General features: G+C 34.9%; 1 protein-coding gene across 1 annotated transcript in view; it reads right to left on the bottom strand.

Moving 5' to 3' along the window:
* Positions 1 to 10556: 10556 nt before the first annotated feature.
* LOC123563684 (WW domain-binding protein 11-like) overlaps positions 10557 to 24058 on the bottom strand; it is a 57519-nt gene continuing 44017 nt past the window's right edge. The window contains exon 16 of the mRNA XM_053534733.1: positions 10557 to 11505. The gene's annotated coding sequence lies outside the window, so the exon portion shown is untranslated. The remainder of the gene's footprint in view (positions 11506 to 24058) is intronic.

The raw sequence follows: 24058 nt of genomic DNA, 5'->3' as shown, positions 1-24058 counted from the left end.
GTAAATGAAACAAGGATCTGCCGTTTTCCTCGTCTCTGGAAGTTTTGGCAACTTTCGCTATCCAGCTGTAAAATGTAACTTCTCAATGTAAACATTACTTTGTAACTGTAACATGTCGGCTCAAGTTCGAGCACGAAAGCGGCTTCTTGGATGACCTCTTAAAGTCTGCAATGCCAGCAATTCTATTGTCATTTTTAATGTCACATTTATTTCATAATAACGTGCGGTCACGACACAACTTGTCATTCAATATGTTGCATCGCATTGTCTAATGTATTTATCAAATTGTTACAATGGCCAAATTAATGCCAATAAAATACAATAGCGGTTGTAATTTCGACCTCTACATTATGTCTAGGATAATCAGTCGGCAGACAAGTTCCAACATGAAGATTTCACAATTGAATTCTAGGTCCCTGATGTCGGAAAAGGTAAGTATCTATAGACAAATAAGTAAGAAATTATCCTATAGCCATCGAAATTACAGGACAATTCATTTGTTTTGGCTAAGATTGCTGCGCGGTATTGTGCTTAGTCATGAAATATTAAAAAAGCATTTTTTTTTTGGTCAAAGTTTACTTAATTATGTATATAATACAGCTTTACCATAACTGGTCTTTTCTTATAAAAAATAAATAAATAAATAAATAAATAAATAAATAAATAAATAAAACGTGTGCATCTTCCGGTGGCAGTCACGTCACATCATTTACGGCATTCAGGAATTCGACGTGTTGACTTGGCTTAAATACCGTGAACTTTTGGCATATTTTGAATACTCGTATTTCCACTGTACAAAATGTAAAGTAGGCCACCTGCTGTATGTTTTATTTGTGAGAAAACTAATAAATGCTTATTAGTTATAACATCTTTCAATGTATCCCAGGCCAGATGTCAACAGAAAGTTGCCAGGCCAGATTTCAACAGAAAGTAGCCGGGCCAGATGTCAACAGAAAGTAGCTGTGCCAGATGTCAACAGAAAGTTGACAGGCCGGATGTCAACATAAAAAAGTAGCTGCGCCAGATGTCAACAGAAAGTTGCCGGGTCAGATGTGTCAACAGAACGTTGACAGGCCAGATGTCAACACAAGTTGACAGGTCAGATGTCAACAGAAAGTTGCCGGGTCAGATGTCAATAGACAGTTGCCGGGCCAGATGACAACAGAAATGTCAACAGAAAGGTGCCGCGACAGATGTCAACAGAAAGGTGCCGGGCCAGATACCAGATGTCAACAGAAATCATGGAATCCAAGATCTATTATTGTTAAAGATATTTTGGAAGTTTGTATAAAATCAAACTATAAATAAAATCTCGATTTGCCTGCAAAAGCCACAATAGCAAATTTTGGCCCTTTAAGGGGCCATAGCTCTGGAACCCATGATGGGATCTGGCAAGTTTTCAAAAGAGGCCCCCTGAGATATTATGCCAATACAAGTTGTGCGCAAGTTTGATTAAAATCCATTGCAAAATGAAGTATCTATCGTGTTCACAAGAAATTGTGGACAGACGAAAGGTGATCGCAAAAGCTCACCTCGTTATTGTTACAGGTAACAAGAGCTGTCCATAAGACAGCCAAGCTCGACTATTCGAAATATTGTCCCAGAAGCAGGGAAATATTACCCAACAAGGTTAAATTTCAAAAGAGTTTTAAGTTCAAAAGGGGACATAATTTGACCAAAATGAAGGTCAGAGTTATGGGACTTGCTGCTATCAACTAGCTTTATAACCCCGAAGGCACATGTGAAGTTTCAATTCAATATCTGCATTAGTTTTGGAGATAGTAACTTGCATGTAAAACTTTAACCAGAATTTTCTAAGTCCAAAAGGGGGTATAATTTGCTCAAAATACATGTCAGAGTTATGGGACTTGACCCAGTGAGGTTGGTAATTGATCTAGTAAAAGAAAAAATAAGTTTCAAATCTATATGCCTTTTAGTAATAGCTGTATGTACTTGCACGCAAAACTTTTACCAGGATTTTCTAAGTCCAAAAGGGGGCATAATTTCGTCAAAATTAAGGTCAGAGTTATGGGACTTTCTGCTATCAACTAGTTTTATAACCCCGAAGACATGTGTGAAGTTTCAATTCAATATCTGCATTAGTTTTGGAGATAGTAACTTGCATGTAAAACTTGAACCAGAATTTTCTAAGTCCAAAAGGGGGCATAATTTGCTCAAAATACATGCCAGAGTTATGGGACTTGACCCAGTGAGGTTGGTAATTGACCTAGAAAAAGAAAAAATAAGTTTCAAAGCTATAAGCCTTTAAATGATAGCTGTATGTACTTGCATGCAAAAACTTAACCAAGGTGTGACGCTGACGCCGACGCCAGGGTGAGTAGAATGGCATTGGTATTAGTGGTATTGTATTTATGTTCCTTGACTGTAACATGGATTGACTCAACCACAAAAATTAATCCCTCTCGAATATTAATGATTTCACAGTATATATATCTGGTATTATCTCAGTGAAAATTATCAAATATATTTTTCACTGGTAAGAAACTATTTAATGGGTAAATTTTGTCAAAAAAATGAAATAAAAAGAGTGAAGACACGAAATAAAAGAAAATTTGTTTGTTTTACATTTAAGATTAAAATATCTTCCACTAATGAGCACCATATCTTATACATTTTACTTGTGACTATGCCACTTATGAAAAAGTTGCATCTGTTGTTCACTAATGAAAGATGTTTAATTTTTTCACTGAAACAAATAAATATCCTCTATATATTATAGTCTTATATCTTCTCTTTTCTCCTGCATTATCAACACCAACAGTCTGAGAATCTACTGACACAGTTCCATACCATACCCTTTTTTTCTTTTCTATTGATGAGGAATCAAATTGCATTGGAAATCATTAATATGTAATAGGTATCCTTTTATCTCTGTCCTTGTGTGTGATAGAGATGTGATTATTCAGTTATTCTTCTATAGAAATTGATGATCAAGCTATTTTGCATGTTAAATCTTTCATTGTATTGTGCAATTGTGGGCCCAAGACATATAACCTGCCAACACAACTGATAGATCCCATTTCATAACATTATTCATTCAGTCTTTATGTTTAATGGTCTGGAATAATTGTTATTAAAAACTATAGTCTATTCTCCATAACCCATTATTGCAATTAGTACACACTGTGCTGTACTTTCATGTTAATTGTTAATGTTATTTAAGAGAAACTGGAAATGTTTTTTTTTTTCATCTTTTTTCTTTTTAAGCACATTGTTCAAAATTCAATTATTTCATAACTGCTTGCTATTTCCATTTATATTAACTGTTGCCATATTTTTGTTTTGGCCTTTCATTCTTTAGGTGATACAATAAAGTAATTTTAAGTACCTCAATATTACCAGGAAAGTGACATTTAATGTGCATATAAAGTAGTTACATGGAAATGGTAGGTTCTATTAACAGCAGGAATCAATTAAAGATGGTAAATCTGATTATTCAAAACTTTAACTCTGATCATTTACACTTAGTTATATTCACTTAGTACTTAATACATGTTAGATTTTCACTTGAGGTATTTCTAAAATTGAATTTTCTGTCCTGATTGCCCAGCCCAGAAAAGACTTTTTATCATACATTTTACATAAAGAACAATATGCCCATAAGACCAATTTTAGTACATATCCAATACATTTGCACTTATAATTCTACGTTAAGCAAAAAATTATTCTTTGCCTTTCTTGGTAACAAACCAATTTTGAAGCTAAAAGCAGTTTCAAAACTTGTCTTATAGTTTAGTCTGATTTAATATCCCAAAATGTATGGGAATGTAAAAAATGTGTTGAAATATGACCACCCTTAAATACATTCAATGCCTAAAATGGATACAGACCAAAATGTCTTATTTCAAGCTTATTTGGCATGTTAAGATTCATTCAATACCTTCTCTTAAAGGCGTATGCTAGAATTCCCTGTATATGAGATGGGCGAAAATTTTCCCAAAAACAGAATTTCTTTAAACTTTGGATATTGAAGGACAATCATCTAAGAAACAAAAATATGCAATAAAAATCATAGGTCACCGGTATCGAAAAAGAGTTATCTGCCCCTGAAAACGTTATTTTTGGGGGAAATGCCGTTTTCAAGGGCAGATAACTCTTTATTTGTTTCAAAACTCAAAACAAATAAAAATTAAGACAGTTTATAACACAATGTCATCATTTATAAAAACGTATTATTAATAAAGTAAAAAACAGACTATACCAGTTTATCAAATCAATGTATATTAAGAAACTTATGAAATAATATCCAAAAATGTGGAATAACTCCAAAGATGTGCCTTGACCCTAATCTCTCAGGTCCATTGCCCATACCCACTGTAGGCCTATAACTAACTTCACACCATGTTTGAGTACATGGGTCGTCGCTTTCCATTCAAATATGTCACCAATCTGATAAACAGACACCACCTTTCTGCAGGGCTGTGTATCTAATTTCAAATAGTTCCCCCTACTAAACAATTGGACTAATATGCGTGCAATATAAATAAAATCTACAGACAATCTGATTGAATAAAACAATGTAAATTAGAACAAAATGGTGTATCATGTCACATAATTATTGGCCAAGATAAAAAAAATACACACGATACAGTAAATGAGGCCAATCTGTTCTCATTCAAAAGCAGACTGATATATATAAACTGCTTTATAACAGTAACCGAACGCTAAATTGCACTTTCAACTGCAATCCTTATAAAACTGCCATATTGGCTTCTGAATCTTCATTATACTTTTATTACTACAAATTCTTCAGTTTAAGTCCCTTTGCCTTTTAATAAAGTAAATTTACAAAATATATTATAACGGGTGATGTAAGTTTTAGGTCAGTGAGCCGCTATATTAATTAAGGCACGGCAACATCCCTGGTTTACAGTCAATAAAATTTGAAAGCTTGTGAAAATTTCTGCTTTCTTATTCAGTAGCATGAAATATTAAAACTTTCAGACGTAAGACAATCAGTTAAGAACTTATATAATTGCAATGCTTTTCGTCAAATTGGCTGCTGGGATTAGAAGCCTTATAAGGAAAATCTGCATTTCTTGGAAACTCTGTTTATCATTTATATGATGTCATTTTTGTGCATCCATAAGTGAAAATAAAAGGTCACCATAAGAACTGTGCTAAAAGCTCTTACAATATTTAAGCAAAAGCTTTTCATTAGCATTGTGTATTACACAGCATTTTGTAAAATTTCAAAGGGCCATTACTCTTTACAATATTCATAAGTTGTCTTCATTGTGGTACATTTCTGCAAGTTTCCACCAAATTCTTTGAAAACTACTAGAGTTTTATTGGGACAAGGACAGAAGGACAAGACAACAAGTATATAAATGAGCATATAGTAATAACCTCTGCCAAGTGATGCATTTCATGATTTATTAACAATGTAACTGATTGTGTTAAAACTACTTTAATATACGTTCACTGCTTAAAAATGCACAACTGAATTGTCCATAATGTTACTGAACTTTTGAAAGTTTAGAATTTTATTTACAACATTGCTATTTTATCAGGGTAAATTTATTATCTGCAAACTATGGCTTGAATGCAGTGTAATAATCCAATACAAATATGAAATATGGTTATATTGTATGCTAGAATGTATCACGGCTTAAGCCTATTCAATACTTTATTGACTTCACTCAACAGGCTGTTAATTTCTGTTGAAATTTAAAAAGCTATATATAAATAGTGCTTTAGAAAACTTTTAAAGGCACTTGAACTAAAAGATTTGAAAGGAAAACATGATTTTCAAGATGACCTAGTTTTAATGAATTTTTATACTAACACTTGTGCCCATGTGCTATATAATATACTAAGATTTCTTGTACATAATCATGAATACCATCAGGGGGAATTCAATATTGACAGATTTTTTTTACTTGGCAATCTGTCCTGCTTTTTTTTTTAAAGCAACTAAAATTTAATAGGTTGATTGGCAGATGCATACAATAGTTTGATATAGTAAACATATTATATTATAAGACAAGTAAATTCAGTGAATTAATATACCCTACTAAATAAGTTGTTTTGCAAATGAGAGTACTATACATGTATTTTGAAATTCATTTAATTTCCAGATATACACAAGTTATGTACTTAAGGACCATGCAACAGTTTGTTCATTCCTATTTATTACAAAATAAAGCAGAAAGTCTCTGCTCTATAGTGATCTAGATTATATAGATTAAGTTTCATGAAGATCCATCAATAAGTTACTTTGTTTCGTATGAATTTATGAATTTTAAAACAATTCAATGGCAATAACTTAGTTACTGAAGAGATCCTGATGAAAGATATACATGCAACACTGCCCTATAGTGATCTATATTTGTCTTGAATTTCATGAAGATCCATCAATGGATTACTTTGTTATGTGGGAATTTATGGATTTTAAACTTATTAAAGGGCAGTAACTTAATGAAGTGTGAAGTGATCCTGATGAAACTGTGTGCTCCATTGCCCTATAGTGATCTATATTAGTGTGAAGTTTCATGAAGATCCATGAAGGGATTACTTAGAAACAATCAAAAATCCCTACTTCTTACCAAATCAAAAGAAACAAGAGCTGTCACAATTGGTGACAAATGCCTCCGAAGTAGGCAGAAGAATGCCACAGTTAAATGCACAAAAAAATCACATGTCATTTTGTGACCTTGACCTTGACCTAAGAGGCTATGGTAATAAGCATGACACATCTTCTCAATATGGTTAACATTTGTGTTAAATTATTTTCAAATCCCTTGAAAAATGGCAGAGTTATGGACCAGACAAGAAACACCTTTGACTTCTAAGGGTCTGGGTCTTGTAAATGACAATTCATCTCATTATAGGGAACATTTATGCCAAGTAATTTCAAAATCCCTTCATGAATGGCAGAGTTATGGACCGGACACGAAAAATACCCTGTTAACCTTTGACTTCTAAGTGTGACCTTGACCTTGGAGCAAGGGGTCTGGGTCTTGCACATGACACGACGTCTCATTATGGTAAACATTTATGTCAAGTTGTTTCAAAATCCTTTCATGGATGGCAGAGTTATGGACCGGACACGAAACATACCCTGTTAACCTTTGACTTCTAAGTGTGACCTTGACCTTGGAGCTAGGGGTCTGGGTCTTGCACATGACACGACGTCTCATTATGGTAAACATTTATGTCAAGTTGTTTCAAAATCCTTTCATGGATGGCAGAGTTATGGACAGGACACGAAACAGACCATGTGAACATTTGACCTCTAAGTGTGACCTTGACCTTGGAGTTAGGGGTCTGGGTCTTGCGCAAGACATTAAAAAAAACATCTGTTTTTACTAGATCAAGGGGGTAACACTACATGTGAACAAAGGTAGTGTGCTAATTAATCATTATGTGAGGTATGGTGATTCTAATTCAAAGACTTTTTGAATTGTAAGCCTTTTCAACTTTTTTTTACCAAGTCAAGGGAAAAATCGCAGCTTTTTCCGGGACAAGGGGATAATACAATTTCTTGCATACCAGATGGGTATTTCCTGTATTTTTACTGGTGCTAGAAAACTACATCTTACGCCTAGGTGTGTAAGAAGACTCTTACGCTGTACACGACGTATTACAATCTACATATATGTAGAAGATTTATGTAGTTTATAATTTATTTCATTAAACCCAATAAAAATTTAATACCTTGATAATTCTTCTTTGTTCCCGGATTAAAAAAATGATATTCCATCAAAAATACATAATGTTATGCTGCAAGAAATAAAACAAAACTGGAACTAAAAAATGTTATTTGTCTTTGAAACGTCTCGACGTCTTGCCTATTTACGGATGTTGATTTTCCACACTATGTTAAAATGCGCTGTTATGAGAAAATAGTTCTAAAAATAAGTTGTTTCTGGTATTTCATTTTTACTATTATTTTTTAATATGGTATGCAAGAAAAAGACTCTATCACTGGTTGCAGGTGCAGATGGGAAAATCCGAATCTCAGGTATTAAAGTGTTATGCAAAGCCCGATATTCTCATCTGTACAACCAGTGAAATAATCTTATAATGTGAGCAACGGTCATGTGCAAATTAATGATAATGAGAGGTTTGGTGATTCTATCTGAAATACTTTTTGAATTATAAGCATTTTCATTCCCCCCCCACCCCCCCACCCAAACAAATCAAGGGGGAAAACTGCTTTTACTGGATCAAGGGAGATAATGCTACATATGTGTAAATTTTTATTTTGCCAGACAGACAATGCTAAAACAATATCCCTCCAGCTTCGGTGGGGGATAAAGTCTCGTATCACTCATAACATGCTCTTAACTTCATGTTTTACTAACATACAAAAACAGATTTCTTATTCTTATGGCATAACTTAAAATACTAAAACATATTTTCATACTCAAACTCGTAAAATATCAAGTAATATTTAGGGCTTTCACTTTTTCTACTATTACAACTTCAAATAAAATTATTACTTTCTTTTTATATATGAGCCATGCCATGAGAAAACCAACATAGTGGGTGTGCGACCAGCATGGATCCAGACCAGCCTGCGCATCCGCGCAGTCTGGTCAGGATCCATGCTGTTCGCTAACGGTTTCTCTAATTGCAACAGGCTTTGAAAGCGAACAGCATGGATCCTGACAAGACTGCGTGGATGCGCAGGCTGGTCTGGATCCATGCTGGTCGCACAACCACTATGTTGGTTTTCCCATGGCATGGCTCATATAATAAAGAATGAACTGCTTCAACTTTAAATGCAAAATAGTCAAGAGAGAGATTCCTTTGCATTTGTGCTTGACGTTCCATGTCTCTTTTTGTGTGAAAAAAAAAAGAGATTATTTAAATTGAAAAAAAAAAGAACATTTCAAAATTTCTTATACAAGATTTAAAACTCTTTAAATCTAATACCTTACAACATATTACCAGTAGGCGAAGAATACCTTTACAAATGACCTAGATTCAAGGTCAATAATGTGTACAAAACACAGCGGTTAAATAGTTATGATTATTCACTGTATATCAACCTGTTACAGTGCCAATAAATATTGTGTAAATATTGTATTACTAGGAGATTCATTCCAAATTATGCCAAACAGAAGTTGATAACCGGGTCATATGTAACACAAAATGTGTAACTATTGTCTCGTAATTTGTTTATATCTTATCACTATCTGATGAATATGTTTTGTTTGTATTTATTCTACCATGGATATTTCGATTTATATTCTGTTATCGTAAATATAAATCTAAAATCAATGACAGCCTGCCAATATATTGACAAAAATCTGAACCAAAAATTAAATTCCATGGAAATTATGTCAACATTTTGACATACATTTCATTTTCATATTTCATTCATCACATACAATAAAATTTTAGTTCAATGATTTTGTAATATTAACAGACAATGCAATATATAACAGATTTCTAAAGAAAGTCTAATAGTGTAGGAGATTTCTTTATATTGTAGTCAGGGGATTTTTTCTTTTTCAAAAGAATTTGTAAAGAAAATTTCCCTATGAATCATTTTAAAAACACAATTATTAATCATATATATACTGGTTACACAAAATCTCTTGTGGGTATCTAATAAACAGAAATAAATGAGCACTGAGACAAGTTACTCTACTTTCTTTTTAAGATATGTTGTCGGGTACAAACATTACTAAATTCTAACGAGAACTGCTGCCTCAGAATGGGATTACAAACATGGCTGTATCTAGAAGATTTCTCTCTCTATCTTTCTCTGTTCTGGGGGCATTTTCTCGCTATATCTCTGGTCAGATAATCCTGTCTGTACTGGTAGTGGGTGAACTGGCAGCCCGAGTAGCAGCCTTTGTATATAAAACGCCTTTGAACGTGTTAGTCATGAAAAAGGTGCTATATAAATCTGGTATTAAAAAGCCTTTTAACCTACATGTGGCTCTATAATACACATTGAAAACAAGCCATTCAATAACTGTTTTATCACATGACATAAGAAATGTTTTCCCAGATTTTGTCTTCAAGTGATGAAAAGTATATGCGGCTGTGGTTTATACAAGAAGCTTACTTTCCCAAAACTACACATCCCTTCAGTTTGACCAATCAAATATCAAATATAAGTCTACCTAATAACCTGATTATCTAGAATCTATCTATGCTAAATATATGAATATCATGATTTCACAAAACTGCTGATATACAAATGACTTCTTTTTCATTGTATAAATTTAAAAGACTTAAAGTACATTAAAAACAGACAGATCAGGTATCGGCTCCATCACAGGTGACAAACAATCAAGGGGAAAATGCCCCCCTTAGATTTCTACAATTTCATCAAAATTCATTTATCATAAACATCAAACAATGCAAAGCTCTTTACCCTGGCTTAACAATACATGGGAATTAAAAGTATAGAAAATCAATATATTTTACAAGAGATTAGCATATTAAAATCCAGGCTTATTATATATTATGTACATAAAATTCATAGCTATTCAAAAACCTGACAGAAAATCTATATAATAAAAAAATAAATATGGCTTTTAGGGCTAAGTAATAAACAACACAACTAAAAGTGGGATGAATGATATTTATTGAATGTTATCTAATATACAAATGAAAGTGAAATATGAACATCATTTCCTTGATATACACTGCTGCTATTTCCATGTCCTTGCAAAATGTAACAAGCATTTGCAAAAGATGTTAGAGGTTCAGATATCAGTAAGTGACCCAAAAATAGAGTCTAGATCAAGTGTCTTACTACTTGTATATTCAGGTCTAACAAGTTTTCAACAAAAGTTTACACGCAAATCCAGTTGAAATTTCAGTGTCCTAAATTTAGAAACCCTAATTTCATAATATACAATATAAAAATCCTACATATTCCAGTCTCATATTGCCTGCTGTAACACTGCTCAAGTCGGACAACCTCATATACAGGAGTTTTGTGCCTTGTACATAAAACACAATTTGGAAAAATTCATACTGATACCCAAAAACAAAATAACAAATGAAATTTTTTTATGCAAGCAGTTAGCACAGCTGAATTAAAAAAGTTCATTTAAAGTCTATTTTATCTGTTGTGACATAGAACAGAATTACCTTCATAGTTACTTAACCTAATTACAAAATTATCAATTACAAAAGTGCTAAAATAATTTCTTCATGTTGGACTCGATTGTATTGCATGTTTTCTTGAAAAATAATTCTTTTCGTCTGGACAACCATATAATGATGAGAAAAAAAGGACAAGATTTTATGCAGTATCACTGTTTTGCTTGAACAAAGTCATGTTCTCACTGAATGACCCCACTTGCTACTGTCCATACTAGCATTAAGATATCTTCAAATCCATTCATCTTTCTACTACATCAAAATAACAACAAGGGGAATAAAGTAAATGTTGAACTAAATCCTTCGGAAGGAACCATGTAAATGAAATGATGAAATTCCCCATTGTAACAGTTTCTAACTGCTGATGAATCTATCCACATTCTGACTTCCTTTTTTCGAACACACAACCTGAAAAATACAAACATTAATCAAGTTTATATATGTATCCATGATATCTGCTTAGCAAGGCTGTATAACATAAACCTCAGCTTGAGGAACACTTGGTGTCTTAACAAGACTCGGATAATTTGAGAGCACGACAGTGGGACAGGAGTTCAGGAATTCATACTCCCGCTAGGATATCATTATAACACGGTATCAAATAAAACAAACTTTCCTACAAAGGTGTATTAAACCTTTACTTAAAATATATGGTTTAATGTTGCCCTTCATAAGCAGTATGTAAGCATTTTACTCAGTGATCATTTCATGAAAAGATATTTAGGGAATGTATATAGCTGCTTTATGTGCCATAAATTTCAAAAACTGTGTAGAAACACTGTTGCTAATCTAGATAAATCAAGGTTCAACAACAACAATTCAAAATGCTGGTATCAAATATGGAGGTTTGACTATGATCCCATCCTTTTTCTCATTTCTAAGACTAACCTCTGATAACAGACTTGCTAACAATAAATAATGGCGTCACAAAATAGTTGTATTTACTCCACAAGATTGTATATTTTAAAGTTTACAAAATATTCCATATATTAACTACAGTTTTAAAATGAATTCAACCACACTTTTCACAGAGGATTTTAACGGATTAAGGCATGTTGTGAAATGTCACTGACTGGTTTAAAACTTTAATTTGTAATGTATTTGCTCTGTAATATAGACAAACCTAAAAAGAATATCAATGAAATGAGCATCCACTACTCTGTGATAGATTTTTTCTTTTTACTGACCATTATTACATTTTCTTTCTGTCTTTACTGCTTCAGAGAGTTAATGGCAACTGCCGATAATGTACTGAGTGAACAACTATTTAAATCTATTTGTCCTAACCCGCAAGAAACCACAATCAATACGAGAATCGAGGCAGTGAGTACAGATAACTTATCTTGTAACTTATTTACATCTATATTGACATGCAATTCATTAGCATTCCAATGTAGATTGTATTTGCATAAATGTCGACAAATAGGGGAACAATTTTATTTTAGTGGCTAAACATAGTGTTACATGTGCTGCCAATCGCCCTATCTCAGTGACCCAGTCAAACACTGGGTCAGACAGGCTGCTCAATATTTCATGCATTGCAAAGGATTTAAGTGGCTACAACATGTCTGAGGGTGCTTCACAGTACTTAAAATTCTACAGAACAATGCAATGTTTGTTAAGAAAAAAAAAGTTATCTGAAATCTCTGATTTTGCAAAGTCAGGCATCATTAAAACATTGATGTTCTTTTAATAGTATGTATGACACTTGAAATGATAAAATCTCATGTTTTCTGAGAAACAAATGATCTTGCCTAAAATGTTTGTATGTACAGACTTGAACACGACTTACAAGAGCTGTCTGTAAGACAGTGCGCTCCACTATTTGGCGATCTGACAGCAAAATGAACATATGTCTCAATAAGAGACCTCTACTTCAAAAGGAAGATACTCCAAGGGGCATAATTCTGTCAAAAACACCAATTAGAGTTATTGGGATTGTTTCCACACATGCAGCTGATGATGGTAAAGATATATTTTGAGTTTCAAGTAATTATCTTATATAGTACCAAAGTTATGTCCAGAAAACGAAGTTTGTTAAAAAATTTAAGTATGAAAGGCACATAATTCTGTCAAAAAATACAATTAGAGATATGGGGATTGTAACCACACATGCAGATGACGATTATAAATAAATACTTTTAATTTCAAGTCATTATATTTTAAAGTACCAATGTCTATAAACGAAGCTTTCGAAAAAATCTAACATGAAAATAATTCCAAGCATAAAAACTTTGTGACCTTGACATTGGGTATAATTGGCCCAGCCCCTGCACATACTTTGTTTGTACACTGGACAATGTTTATGTGAAATTACAGTAAGATATAAGCAATAGTAACAAAGATATGACAGAAAACTAAAGGTTGCCGAAAACTTAACCTTAAAAATAACCTAAGTATAACACCTTGGTGACCTTGACCTTAGGTATAATGGGCCCAGCCCCTGCACATATTTTGTTTGTATGCTGGACAATGTTTATGTAAAGTTACAGTAAAATATAAGCAATAGTAACAAAGATATGACAGAAAAACAAAGGTTGCCGAAAAACTTTAACCAAGAAAGGTTACGCCGACGCCAGGGCGAGTAGAATAGCCCCTCTATTCTCCGAATTGTGGAGCTAAAAACAGAGTAAAGAAGCAAACTGCAACATCTTACATGTCCTTAGATTTGAGCTACACCTTCCTTAAACCTCACCTGAGGCGTTCAATTCTTCATGTGAGGAAGCCATCCAACTGGCTTATGGAAGGTCGGTGGTTCTACCAGGTGCCTGCCCATGATGAAATAATGCACAGAGGAGCACCATCAAAGCTGGGAAGTCGCCATATGACCTAAACTGTGTCTGAGCGACGCTAAACCCAATTACAATAAAAAATAAATAAATAAACTGCTGTATCTTAGTTAGAGTAAATTTTTATGGATTTCACCGCTTTGTCAATCCACAAAATTAAATCCCAGTATACAAAGAAAATTCCTCCATATTTGCTATTAAATCTTTGAAAGCCACGAATATAAGTCTTTTTGAAAAAGCCATTTCTGTTAAGACACCAAATTTTATGCATTTTAAGAACGTTTTACCTAGTTATATATTCAAGAAGGCTAAAGCTATCTTCTTTACAAGTTATAATACTGTTTTTAAAATCAACCCGTGTTCCTGGACTCCTTTCCCATAATTACTTAATCTCTAGTCATTTAACAACTTTCCCACATGAAACGTAGGTGGAGGACCAAGGACTAGATGTCACATCTACTGTAAAATTATCAAGAAGGACACTGATCTTGTCTAAGATCAAACTACTAACTGCCAGGATGGCACTCCAGTGCTCCCCCAGCTGAGCTAGCACTGACAAAAGTATACCAAACCAATTAACACATTTATTTTGAGACTAACTATTTATCAAAGTCCACATAATGGGAAGATGTAGTGTGGATTCTTGCATCAGAGGAGGCCAGGGGAGAAGATAACCTGTGCAAAGGGGTATCTATCAATGGTCATTTAGTCATGATTACTCCACTTGAGACTGTATACAAATATCTTAACACCCAGCACAGAGTACTTCAAGTTTGATATAATGAGAAATCAATTGTTTGGACAGGATTCTGAAGTATATAAAACGTACATCTGATAAAAAGTCCTGTAAAAACTGCCGCTCTGTGACTTCACTGACACAATTGAGGTGTTCTAATCTTGACACTGGCAAGGTGAAATAGGGACAAAACTGTGATAAAACTTTGTATTGAAGAGATCTAAGATTATTAATTTTAAATTTTTCTTTTACTTCAATAACATGAAAGATACCTGGAAAAAGAAACATTTTAAATTGCTTTGCCTTGCCATATTGAAATTGCAATCACATGTTCTTGGATGCCTAATAAAATATAGAAATATACATTATTCATTGTGCATTTAGTTGTACAAGCCATGCAATGCCAATGCAATATCCAGGCACAATGGAAAGATACCAGACTTGTAAGCATTGTTTGGTTGTTTGAAAGTAGCTCTACACTATATATAGTGGACGCAACTTGACCCCGATGGTTGACCTTTGTATTATAATACATAATGAGGCACAACCTATTATTGAAAAGGAGTGCATTGTATACAAACTTACTGCATATAAATATACATGGATACCCTAAGCACCCCTTATTCATACTAATGAAATAATCGATATGAATAATCAGCCTAAGGTCAACCATCGCGGTCAAGTTGCGACTACTATAACAAGTCAGCAGTATATACCTGCTACAGCAAGACCTGAACCATAAAGAGCACTGCAATGTGGAGTCATCCAGAACATGCGCCTTGCACAATGTCTCAATGTGGTAAACATTTGTGCAAAGTCTTTTTAAAATCCTTCAAGCAGTTCAAGAGTTACTGCGTGGAGATGAAACATTGTCATATGACATTTAACCTCTAAGTGTGACCTTGATGCTAGCCATCCAGAACATGCGCTCTGCACATTGTCTCGATGTGGTGAACATTTGTGTCAAGTTTCTTCGAAATCTTTCAAGTGGTTCAGTTATGACCACTGACCCCCTAAGTGTGACCTTGACCTTGAGCCATCCGAAACATGTTCTCTGCATGTCATCTTGATGTTGTGAACATTTGTGCCAAGTTTCTTTAAAATCCTTCATGCAGTTCAAGAGTTACAGAGCGGACATAAAACAAAGTCATATGACCTTTGACCCCTAAGTGTGACCTTGACCTTGAAGCAAGCCATCCAGAACATGCGCTCTGCACGTCATCTCAATGAGTTTAACATTTGTGTCAAGTTTCTTCTAAATCCTTCAAGGGATTCTAGAGTTACAGAGCGGACACGAAATTGCTAATGGACATACGGATGGACGGACAGATGGACACCAGGTGTATAACATAATACATCCCTTCATGCGTATAACAAGTCAGCAGTATATACCTGCTGCAGCAAGATCTGAACCAACAAGTATTACAGGCAGTTAGTTTGTAAGGTAGTATTATCTTTTTTATCAACCTTTGAACATAAAATGATGATGTTGAAAAATCAAAGGCATTTATAACAAAAGGTTCTAATATTCTGAAAAACCTGGCTCACTATGATCCTACATGTTAAAAGGAAAATGTGAAACAATGCTGAGTTTGCACTCCGCCACTCTTGTTTACCAATCCTTTCATTGATTTATTCATTTACACCACCTAACCAACTGTGAAAACAAGAGGACCATGATGGTCCTGAATCGCTCACCTATCCCCACATGACCCAGTGTTGAACTGAGTATGACGTCATTATTTCTATTATTTGACATAGTGACCTAGTTTTTGAGCACATGTGACCTAGATATCATCAAGATAAAAAATTCTGACCAATTTTCATGAAGATCCATTGAAAAATATGGCCTCTAGAGAGGTCACAAGGTTTTTCTATTATTTGACCTAATGGCCTAGTTTTTTAAGGCACGTGACCCACTTTTAAACTTGACCTAGATATCATCAAGGTGAACATTCTCACCAATTGTCATGAAGATCTCGTGAAAAATATGGCCTCTAGAGGTCACAAGGTTTTTCTATTTTTCGACCTACTGACCTAGTTTTTGACCGCACATGACCCAGTTACAAACCTGATCTAGATATCATCAAGCTGAACATTCTCACCAATTTTCATGAAGATCCGTTGAAAAATATGGCCTCTAGAGAGGTCACAAGGTTTTTTCTATTTTTAGACCTACTGACCTAGTTTTTAACCCCACGTGACCCAGTTTCGAACTTGACTTAGATATCATCAAGGTGAACATTCTGACCAATAATCATGAAGATCTCATGAAAAATATGGCCTCTAGAGAGGTCACAAGGTTTTTCTATTTTTAGATCTACTGACCTAGTTTTTAACCCCACGTGACCCAGTTTCGAACTTGACCTAGATATCATCAAGGTGAACATTCTGACCAATTTTCATGAAGATCCATTGAGAAATATGGCCTCTAGAGAGGTCACAAGGTTTTTCTATTTTTAGACCTACTGACCTAGTTTTTGACCGCACGTGACCCAGTTTCGAACTTGACCTAGACATCATCAAGATGAACATTCTGACCAATTTTCATGAAGATCCATTGAGAAATATGGCCTCTAGAGAGGTCACAAGGTTTTTCTATTTTTAGATCTACTGACCTAGTTTTTGACCCCACATGAACCAGTTTCGAACTTGACCTAGATATCATCAAGGTGAACATTCTGACCAATATTCATGAAGATCTCATGAAAAATATGGCCTCTAGAGAGGTCACAAGGTTTTTCTATTTTTAGATCTACTGACCTAGTTTTTAATCCCACGTGACCCAGTTTCGAACTTGACCTAGATATCATCAAGGTGAACATTCTGACCAATTTTCATGAAGATCCATTGAGAAATATGGCCTCTAGAGAGGTCACAAGGTTTTTCTATTTTTAGACCTAATGACCTAGTTTTTGACCCTACGTGACCCAGTTTCGAACTTGACCTAGATATCATCAAGGTAAACACTCTGACCAATATTCATAAAGATATCATGAAAAATATGGCCTCTAGAGAGGTCACAAGGTTTTTCTATTTTTAGACCTACTGACCTAGTTTTTGAACCCACGTGACCCAGTTTCGAACTTGACCTAGATATCATCAAGGTGAACATTCTGACCAATTTTCATGAAGATCTTATGAAATATATGGCCTCTAGAGAGGTCACAAGGTTTTTCTATTTTTAGACCTACTGACCTAGTTTTTGATGGCACCTGACCCAGTTTCGAACTTGACCTAGATATCATCAAGATGAACATTCTGACCAACTTTCATAAAGATCCCATGAAAAATGTGACCTCTAGAGTGGTCACAAGCAAAAGTTTACGGACGCACGGACGCACCGACGGACGACGGACACTGCGCGATCACAAAAGCTCACCTTGTCACTTTGTGACAGGTGAGCTAAAAAACACAATACCCCCTGTGATGAAAAGAAAATCATACTTTTATGCAGAATCAGTCAAATAATAGGTACAGAATCATTTAATATTCATGAAAATATATCAATCACAGTAAAACACTATTTCATCTAGAGTATGTTGACATCCCTTAAGTACATACCATTCTTTACTGTTAACAAGATTTTAATTGCAAATCAATGTAACAAGAGATTTTGATTAGAGATTTTATCCTTTTACAATGTAATGAGTGTGCTTAATAAAAAGTTGAATGACTTTCAATCAATTGTGAAATTGAATTGTGAAAATAATACTCTTTTATACAATTCTAATTTGATTGTGTTGAAGTTTAAATAAGCAAACAAAATAAAAACTTTGTTTCTCTATCATTCATTTTTTGTTTGTTTTGACAACAAACAAAATGTTAAGAGTTTTATTTAAGTAACTGTAAGTAAAGATATATTGAACAAGAGTGCAAGAATGTCACAATATACGCCCGTCACAGCAAATTTCTTTACTCTAGCACCTGTATTTGCAAATGGAATTTTAATTTTGTGGTTGTTTAGTAATAACTAAGTTTTCTAAGTCCACAAAAAAACTCCTTACCAGGTAGAGATACCTTAAAATACACCTAAAATTGGAAAGTAACATCTATGTTGTACCACAGAAAAGTGGTCTAGGTTTTCCCTACAGTCAATTATAAAAAAGTTACAATATAAGTTATTTATAGTAACAACTAAGGGAAGTTAATCTTAAAAAAAAAAAAAAAAAAAAAAAAAAAAATTGTAAGTCCTCACAAAAATCTTTACCAGGTAGACAGGTAGAGACTGGTCAAAATACACCTCAAAATTGGATGTAGCATGCATGTTGTACTACAGAAAAGTGGTCTCGATTTTTCCCTACGACTAGTAATGAAAAAGTTACAATATAAGCTATTTATAGTAACAACAAAGGGAAGTAATTCTAAAGAAGGGAACTGCGCATGACACTTCGTCTCATGATGGTGTATAATTGTGTCAAGTTACATCAAAATCCCTCCATGCATGAAGAAGAAATGCTTCGGACAAAGTCATTCTTGTATCTGACCTTTGGCCTCTAAGTGTGACCTTGACCTTAGACCTAGGGACCTGGTTCTTGCGCATGACACTACGTCTCGTGGTGGTATACATTTGTGCCAAGTTATATCAAAATCCCTCTATGCATGAAGAAGAAATGCTCTGGACAAGGTTTTCATTCTTGTATCCTTTGACCTCTAAGTGTGACCTTGACCTTAGACCTAGAGACCTGGTTCTTGCACATGACACTACGCCTCATGGTGGTGAACATTTGTGCCAAGTTATATCAAAATTCCTCTATGCATGAAGAAGAAATGCTTCGGACAAAGTTTTCATTCTTGTATCCTTTGACCTCTAAGTGTGACCTTGACCTTAGACCTAGGGACCTGGTTCTTGTGCGTGACACTCCTTCTCATGATGATGAACAATTGTGCCAACTTTCATCAAAATCCATCTATGCATGAAGAAGATATGCTCCGGACAAAGTCATTTTTGAATTTGACATTTGACCTCTAAGTGTGACCTTGACCTTAGACCTAGGGACCTGGTTCTTGCGCATGACACTCCGTCTCATGATGGTGAACAACTGTGCCAAGTTTCATCAAAATCCCTTCATGCATGTAGAAGATATGCTCCGGACAAGGTCTGTGGACGCTGCCTGCCCACCCGCCCGCCCGCCTGCCAGGGGCGTTCCCATAATACGTCCCGTTTTTCAAACGGGCGTATAAAAAGAACTGCAAACAGTAGCAAAACCTCTCTACATAAATACCGCTTCAACTGGCAGCAAAGTTGAATAGAGAGGTATTGCTGCCAGTTGAAGCAGTATTTATGAAGAGAGGTTTTGCTGCCAGTTGATTTATGAAGAGAGGTATTGCTGCCAGTTGAAGCAGTATTTCTGCAGAGAAGTTTTGCCGCCAGCTGATTTATGAAGAGAGGTATTGCTGCCACTTGAAGCAGTATTTCTGAAGAGAAGTTTTGCTGCCTGTTAAAGCAGTATTTATGAAGAGAGGTTTTGATGCCAGTTGAAGCAGTGTTTTTGCAGAGAAGTTTTGCCGCCAGCTGATTTATGAACAGAGGTATTGCTGCCAGTTGAAACAGTATTTCTGAAGAGAAGTTTTGTTGCCAGATGATTTATAAAGAGAGGTATTACTTCCAGTTAAAGCAGTATTTCTGCAGAGAAGTTTTGCCGCGAGCTGATTTATGAAGAGAGGTATTGCTGCCAGTTGAAGCAGTATTTCTGAAGAGAAGTTTTGCTGCCTGTTTAAGCAGTATTTATGAAGAGACATATTGTTGCCAGTGGAAGCAGTATTTCTGAAGAGAGGTATTGCTGCCAGTTGAAGCAGTATTTATAAAGAGGTTTTATTGCCTGTTAAAGCAGTATTTACGAAGGGAGGTATTGTTGCCAGTTGAAGCAGAATTTACGAAGGGAGGTTCTGTTGCCGGTTGATGCAGTATTTATGAAGACAGGTTTTGCTGCCAGTTGAAGCAGTATTTATAAAGACAGGTCTTGCTGCCTGTTGAAGCAGTATTTATGAAGACAGGTCTTGCTGCCTGCTGAAGCAGTATTTATGCCAGCTGAAGCAGTATTCCTGAAGAGAGGTTTTGCTGCCTGTTAAAGCAGTATTTATGAAGAGAGATATTGTTGCCAGTGGAAGCAGTATTTCTGAAGAGAGGTATTGCTGTCAGTTGAAGCAGTATTTATAAAGAGAGGTTTTATCGCCTGTTAAAGCAGTACACTCAAAACCCATTATAACGCTACTCGAAGAGAGGCTTTGCTGGTGGTAGAAGCATTTTAGGAGCAATATACTCCCAAAGGTTTGACCTTTTACCCCTAAATGTGACCTTGACCTTATAATGAGCCACCAGAAATATTTGTGTCAAGTTTCTTTAATATCCTTCAAGTAGTTAAAGAGTTTCAGAGCAGACAAAAAACAAAATCATATAGCCTTTGACCCACATGTAAGACATTAACCTCTAAGCGAGCCATCCAAAACATGCACTCTGCATAACATCTCGATGTGGTGAACATTTGTGTCAAGTTTCTTCTAAATCCTTCAAGTTGTTCAAGAGTTAAAGAATGAACACGAAATTGCTTCAACCCCTAAGTATGACCTTGTCCTTGAAGTGAGCCATCTGAAACATGTGCTCTGCATGTCATCTCGATGTGGTGAACATTTGCGTCAATTTTCTTTAAAAGCCTAGCAGTTCACGAGTTGAAGAGCAGACACGAAACACAGTAATATGACCTTTGATCCCTAAGTGTGACCTTGACCGTAAAACAAGGCATTTAAAACATGCCCTCGGCATTTCATCTCAATGTTGTGAACATTTGTGTAAAGTTTCTTCAAAATCCTTCAAGTGGTTCAAAAGTTACAGAATGGTCACATAATTGCTAATGGACAGACGGACAGACTGATGTTCATGCTTCTAAACTGGGTTTGCAGGCCATTTTAATGACTAGAGTGCCATTTTACAATAAGTGACCATGGCCCCTTGTTTTTTGCTGCAAATGAGTCACAGGGCCTCAAGGGAGGTAAAACATTGTTTCCAGAAAATGGCCCATTACACCATGCATCCAAAACTAGGGGGGATACCCTAAGGGGCCATTTTGGTTGCCCATTCAGATTGTTCAAGGTCATTACTTTCTGATAATAGGTCCTTTGTACATTGGCCCCTTTCTCAATTTAAGTTTTGTTTTTTGTTTATGTTTGATTTAACGTCCCACTGATACAATTATAGGTCATATAGTGACTTTCTAGCTTTGAGAAGAAGACCACACGTGCCCCTCAGTGCATTACTTCATCACAGGTGGGCACCTAGGTAGAACCACCAACCTTCCTGTATGAAGTGTAAATTCAGTATTTGCACTGATTTCAGGAGAGAGGATACCAACCTAGGTTTTCTAAGTTTAAGAAGGGGAATTATATTGTTAAAATTCATGTAAGAGTTCTGGGACTTGATGCCACCATAAATTTGTGGTATTACCTTGTCGATGACTGTAATCTGAAAACATGATAATTAATAACTATGGAAATACTGCAAGAAGACCTATGCAACTTGTCACACTAATGTACACTGTCACTATAAGCTAGTACAGCAACTTTCAAATGAATATCTTAAGTAATGAACATGATATTGGACTTTATACAAAACTTTCAACCAAAATTATTATGTTAAGCAAGGGTATAATTCTGGAAATGTTAACTAAAATCATACTTCAGTAATCCACTGAAAACCATGAAATAAATTACTTTATTTTATGCTCTTCTGTGAAATACTGAAATTTATTAGCGAAATAAAATTGATATTTACACTGTTTCAAACAGTGAAAATATCATTTTTATTTTTCACTGGTACGGAACTACATTGAAATGATATGAATTATAAATGATAGGAAATTCATTGCAAAATATTCTTCAGTAAAAGTAAAGATGTATAAAAATGATAAAAGGATCCTAAATATTTACATTTTATCATAATCAAATTAAAAGAAATCAGGAAACGTAATAGAACTATTTAGTTTTTCTACAAAGACATCCTGACCTCACGACATTTTGACATTATGATGCTATGCACGTGACGTTGCGCAGACAAACTGATTATAAATTTGTTTAACGATTAAAAATGCACAAAATAAATAGAAAATTTGTTTGTTTCAGTGTAAGATCGAAATATATTTCACTCGTGAACACCATAATTTACATTTTCACTTGTGGCTATGCCACTCGTGAAAATATTGCATTATAGTGTTCACTCGGTGAAATATATTTCGATCTCACACTAAAACAAACAAATATCCTCTATTTCTTTTCAATCCTTTTTCACAGTCTTAGTAAATGCAGCGCAAAAAGTTTGGCGAAGTCCTAATTACAGGATAATTGGTTATCAACCAATGATAGGTCACTATTTCACAGATACTTGATGATTTAATAAGTCTAACATGACAGGGCTATATTCTTTAGTCCTTTTAATAAACAATTTATATCTTTTCTAATGACAAAATTACAGTTTGTATTGAGGTGAAATATCCTGTGTGCCAGACATTTACAAGGTTGATATAAACTTTAATGTCATTCAACTGATATGATCAATGTGTTCAATTAAATCTGGATCAATAAAATCAATCAATAAAATCAATACATTCCAAATGTGAACAGCTGACACTGATATATACAATGCCTACTCCAATACATGTCTTCCCAACTATAAGATTGTTTGATATACATATGTATATTTATCACAATTTTCAAAAGTTCTTGAGATTTTAATCCAAAGTCAGTCAACCTCGAGTACTAACTTGTTCTCAACGAGTAAAAGACAACTTCTTCACAATAATCATTTAAGGAGGACAAATTAATTAACAGTATTATCTTTTATCAAGTCATCACAGGGAACCACTGGGAGGGACATAATTCAGCAAAAGTCAGCTTTTGATGGTGAACAAGGTCAACTTTTCTCCTTAACGGTCAAAGCTATTGCTTTAAACCTTGGAGCAGTTATTCCCCATTGAAAGCTGACTCTGCACAGCAAGTACTGTAACTCTACATCGCTTTTTGTAAGAATTATGGCTTCTTATGGACTTAAACTAGATGTGTGTCTATAAGACACAGGTGCCCCCACAGGGGTGTGGAATTCCCATGTCTGACTTGTCCGACTCGAGACTTTTTGACTGCGAACAAGTGAGGTTTCGCATTCCGTTTGTCCGTGGACAAGCACAAATTTTCTGGTTTGAAATGAAAAAAGGAAAGAATAATTTAGGAACGCTGAACAGTACTTCAAGTTTATAGAGTTTATAAAAGAATTTGATGTACGAAACGGATGTTTCACCCGCCAAGGCCCTCTCGATTTCTCCAGTTTAGGGAAAACCATACTGTGTCTAAATTTAGCAGCTCTTTCTCTGCCTTCTGATTGGTTCCCTATCATGATCTCGCGTGATTTTTTTGCACACGGTAACTTGACGAATAGAAACCGGAAACATAA

Source organism: Mercenaria mercenaria, chromosome 2 (assembly GCF_021730395.1).
Source record: "Mercenaria mercenaria strain notata chromosome 2, MADL_Memer_1, whole genome shotgun sequence".
In the NCBI taxonomy this organism is placed as follows: Eukaryota; Metazoa; Mollusca; class Bivalvia; order Venerida; family Veneridae; genus Mercenaria; species Mercenaria mercenaria.
The sequence above is the reverse complement of the archived record's forward strand: the minus strand, read 5'-3'. Positions and strand labels throughout refer to the sequence as shown.